This window comes from Lynx rufus, unplaced genomic scaffold, assembly GCF_022079265.1.
Source record: "Lynx rufus isolate CCGP_SWC_20201006 ecotype Redwood Valley unplaced genomic scaffold, mLynRuf1.p SCAF_24, whole genome shotgun sequence".
Taxonomy (NCBI): Eukaryota; Metazoa; Chordata; class Mammalia; order Carnivora; family Felidae; genus Lynx; species Lynx rufus.
In genome coordinates, this window is record NW_025814839.1 from 18,867,331 (window position 1) to 18,872,526 (window position 5,196).

At 37.1% G+C, this 5,196-nt stretch overlaps 1 non-coding gene across 1 annotated transcript; it reads left to right on the forward strand.

Moving 5' to 3' along the window:
* Positions 1-4,751: 4,751 nt before the first annotated feature.
* On the forward strand, positions 4,752-4,824 carry TRNAQ-CUG (transfer RNA glutamine (anticodon CUG)). The gene has a single exon. It is a non-coding gene; the product is annotated as a tRNA-Gln (tRNA).
* The last annotated feature ends 372 nt before the right edge of the window (positions 4,825-5,196 follow it).

Here is a 5,196-nt window from a genome sequence, read left to right on the forward strand (position 1 = left end):
GATTTACTCTGCATAGTTTTATTTTGCTTAATCTAGCTAATGTCCAAAATTGCATGTAGCCTCATATACTTTGCTTTGGGTAATAGGCATAAACATATTTTTATGAGCATAGACCTATTCAGGACATACGCTTTCCTCAAATGTTCATGCATATCATAATTTTGTATGTTGAACTTTATTTTATTTTAAAGTTTGTTATTTTCAGAAAGAGTGAGTGAGTAAGCATGAGCAGGCGAGGGGCAGAGTGAAAAGTTGAGAGAATCCCAAACAGGCTCTGCGCTGACATTGGACACCACCCAGGCGCCCCATGTATGTTGTACTTGAAAGATCAAATTAAGAGTAGTCTCAATCTTACCTATATAGACATGAAAAAAAAGGGCCAGCTTTAAAATTTCCTGATTAGTTTTTTAAATTTAATTTTAATTTTTATCAAAGTTATATATCTTTATTTATTTTACTTAGTTTTTAAAGTTTATTTATTTTTGAGAGAGAGTGAAAGAGTGTGCGAGCAGGAGAGGGGCAGAGTGAGAGGGAGAGAGAGAATCGTAAGCAGGCTCCATGCTGTCAGCACAGAACCCCACGTGGGGCTCAAATTCATGAACCATGAGATCATGACCTGAGCTGAAATCTAGAGTCTGACGCTTCACTGACTGAGCGACTCAGATGCCCCCATATAACTCTTTTAAAGGCCTGAGGAACTCCTACGCTCCCCCTGCAATATCTTGCCGCTCCTTACCCTCCCTCAACCATCTAGCTTCCTTCTCTTTAAAGGCAACAAAGTTCAACAACTCTTAGCAGTTTGTTTTGGCATTTACCTCCTGTATGCTTTTGCTTTTACCTTTTGTTTTTTAAAGAGGAGGAGAGTGTACATGTAGGGGAGGGGCAGAGTGAGAGGGAGAGAGAGAATCTCAAGCAGGCTCTACACCCACTGTGGAGCCCTACATGGGGCTCCAAGAGTCTGACGCTTAACCAACTGAGCCACCCAGAGCCCCTACCTTTTCTTTTCTTTTTGGTTGCAGTTAATATATATAACATAAAATTTACTATTTTAACCATTTTTAAGTGTACAATTTAGTGGCATTAAGTACATTCTCATTGCCACACAGCCATCACCACTTTTGCTGTGAATTCTTAATTTTAAGGTATTATCTATTGTCCCACATGAAAGATGAGGATTCAACTCTTTTTCCCCCTCTCTCACTTATATACACACTTCCTATACTCTCATTCTCCCAGTGTAATTATATCCAAAATTTGTGTGGATTAGAATTGATTATTTGTATTGGTATTACTCTGAACAGGTAATTCACAGCTGAATTATTTGGCATGCTGTGATTACTTTTCCTTAGAAAACTTTCTCTTGAGTCATTGATAATTGTCCCCCAGTTTTTCTATGTATGTATTACTTATCCATTACCAAACTACCCCCTAATTCTCTAAATGTCTTCTCATTGCATTTAGACACACTGAGTGTTCCACCAACTTCCTCTTCTGGAGGATGGCTCTGCTGACTGGTTTCAGTTAGGACCGGTTGCTCTTTCCCCGAATGTGCAGTTGTCATTTTTGGATCTCCCTTCTCCATCCGCCTGAAAATTCCCTTTGCTTGAGTTAAATATGGAATTGATTCCATATCTTCTTCACTTGTCATTCATTCCCTCCTTTTGGTGGTATACTTTGGTCAGTAGCTTCCTGAGAATGAGCGGATGGGAGGTAGGTTGGCTGAGACACTGCAGGTTTGAAGAATACCTGTTTCTTTTGACTTACACTTGATATTTTGACTGCTTATAGAATTCCAGGTTAGAAGTTATTTTTCCTCAGGTTTTGCTTGTCGTTTGCCTGGGTTGCCATTCCACCAGACTTTCTCAGTCTGAAGACCTTCTGAATCCTTCTTTGTGTCAAACCTGTTTATTCCATATGGAAGTTTTAAAGCATTTTCTTTTTAATCATAGTATTATGAAATTTCTTTTTTTTTTTAATTTGAGAGAGAGAGAGAGAGAGTGCATGTGAATGAGGGAGAGGGGCAGAGAGGCAGAGAGAATCTTAAGCAGGCTCTCGACTCAGCATGGAGCCTGACATGGGGCTTGATCCCACAACCCTGGCATCATGACCTGAGCCGAAAACAAGAGTCAGCTGCCTAACCAACTGAGCCACGCAGGGGTCCCCATATTATGAAATTTTTTGGTGATATTTTTTATTTGAAGAATACTAGTTTGGGTCTATATAATTTGATAATCTCTTTTAATTTGGAAATTTATGTCATCAGTTCTGTTTTCTTTATTATTGATTTACACCTTTAACATCTTGTTACATTTTCTTTCTGGCACTTCTCTTTTACAGATATTGTAATTCCTAGACTCTCTAGTTTTACTATCTTTTCTGTGATTTTTGTCTTTTTGTTCTGCTTTGTAGGATATTTTCTGTTTTATCTTTTAATTCTTATGCTGAGATTTTTGTTTCTGTTATCTTATGTCTAATTTCTAAGAACTTTTCCTTTGCTTTTTTTTTTTAACTACCTTGTCTTGTTTCATGGAGTAGTGTCTTACCTGAGGATGTTTATGATAGTAATTTTGAATTTTGATTTTACAAAATGGAAACAAAAGAAAAGGAAATGAAAAAAGGAAAATGAAATAAAAATTACTAAACATTGTTAGCAAGTTTGAAAATTTTGCATCTTACTCAAAGAAAATATAGCTTCTTTATTTTTTGTAATGATCCTAATCTTCCTTACAAGCCTCTCACCCAGTTGGGTAGTGTTAGGCAAGGGAACACAGCGTTACACAGCTTGAACTTGCTCATTAATGTCACTTTCATTAGCTAATTCAGCTTCTCTTAGGTATATGCTCAGTCTTTCAGATTATTCCCACTGCTTGCCCCTGCTGTACATCAAGATGCTGTTTAAGTGCTATGGGGGGTGGGTTCAGGTGATTTTGTGAAGGTGGTAGAGAGTATCTTGAAATTCTGTACTGGTCATTGGTCTTCACTGGTATCCATTGTGGGTTGCTTCTCTAATCTTGTCTTGGACTTACTTGATTGCTTAGATCCTTTGGGATTGATACTTCCAGAGCTTATGAAGCTTCTGGATCCTCTTTATATATGTAGGTCATAGGAGTCAGGAGTGTTGCCTCAAGCTCATTTATTTGCTTCTTTCCTCTCCTAAGATTCTGTTGTTCCTCCTTCCAGACCATATTGCCCCAGGAGCATCCTGCATGATGGTCTTTTCTCAGGGCTTCATGTGGGGAGCTAGGCAAAAGCCTTGTGCTATATTCGATTTTTCCCTTGTTTACATACTAGGCATAGAAGGGGTGGGCTTTCTCTTTCCTCCTAACATTTGAAAGGTCCTTTATTTCATTGCTGTTTCTTTTCTGAAGTGTAGTATGTGTCCTACCCCCTTGACTGGAGCTACAATGGCAGGTATAGGGAGAGAAATTTGCCAATAAGGGAGAATCCAAAAATATCATCCCAATTATATTAATTAATCATTTCATTATATATCAGGAAAAATTTTGTCATCTCCTTTTAACATGATTTCAGCACTACTGAACTTTTTCCATCTGTAATAGTAAATATACTTTTCCAACTCTGAATCAGTCATTCTCAGTCATGATTTGTGAGATGTAGTCTCAAAACCGAATTTGAAATTAGTAAGCAGTTAGTAAGAGCTATTTTTATATTCTTATGGCATTTCCAGAAGTTGGCTGGGATGTGCAGATTCCATTTTAGCTGCTTTTCATTTGGAAACTCTTGGATCAGATCCAGTTCTTTGAAAGATGGATTATGTGAATATATGTGTTTTAAGAATATATCAAAATGTGTAATCAAGGAATTCCTTTTGATAGTGTTACTAGCCACTCCAAATACCATATCTTATTAAATTCAACCTAAAATGTCCTTTTGGTACATTTGGAGCAATTTAATTTTTTGTGGATATTTTGGTAAATTAAAATTGTTCTTAATTTTCTTTTTCTAGAGACAGAGCATAGGCCTGTATTACCCAGATATATTGTTTCTCTTGTCTTCCCAGCTGAAGTGAGTGATAGTTGTTCTCTGCTGTGGATTGTTAAATTGTCAGCCTGGAGAACTGTACTATATATGGATGATCCTCGCTGAATGTAGCAGGGATTTTCACCTTTGGTGGAGATGGGTCATATTTCTCTTTTGAGAGCCTAATGAAGGCTATTGATCACTTCCCTTCCTGTACCTTCACCCCAAAATAGTACGTCAACACATTTGTTTCCACTTTAGTGTTTTGCATTGGAATAAATATAATTTGTAGACCAGTGAGTGGTTCTCAAGATTGATAGCAGAGGTGGGGCAAGGTGAGATGAGCACAGGGAGAGAGGGATCAGAATGATTTGAAATATTTTGAAGTTTATATATGTTCTCTTATTTTCTTTGAAGTATTCTCATATTCCTTGAAGTATGACTAGCTCTTTGAAAATTCACTGCTAGAGTGAGCCACTTTATGCATTGTGTAGTGTTGTTCAGATATTTAGAGTGTTGGGTGGAAAACGTATGGAGAGACTATCTCAGACAAAAATGAAACAATTGTGTGTAAAGCATTATGGTAATATCATTTTAATGTAAGAACTAAAAACTTAGTGGTTACTTCCTTAAAAAATTAAAGTAAAACCAAATTTGGCAAATAAAAGAATTAAGTCTGAATAGACCATTAAATCTATTTTGTGGAGTACTCCTTGAAATGGCATCTTGTAAGTTCTTTGACATTAATTTGGTTTCAGCTTTAGAGCGGTGCCTGGCTGGCTCAGTTGGTAGGGCATGTGACTCTGGATCACAGGGTTGTGAGTTCAAGCCCCACATTGGGCATGGAGCTTACTGAATAAATGAGTGAATGAATGAATGAATAAAAATAAAGACACTGCATCTGATTTCAACCTTAGAGTTTAAAAAAATTATTTCAAAAATTTTACACTTAAAGGAGGTGAAATTGACATTAAATAGAAGTAACCATTTTAAAGTAAACCATTCAGTGGGATTTAGTACATTTGAAATATTGTGCATCCACCACCTGTCTTTAGTTTTTCCAAAACATTTTCATCACCCCAAAAGGAAACTCCATACTTCGTAAGCAGTTGTTCCCCATATCTCCCTCCCCTTACCCCCTGCCAGCCACCAATGTGCATCCTGATGGTGGATTTACCTATTATGTAAATTTCACATAGCTAGAATCATACAATA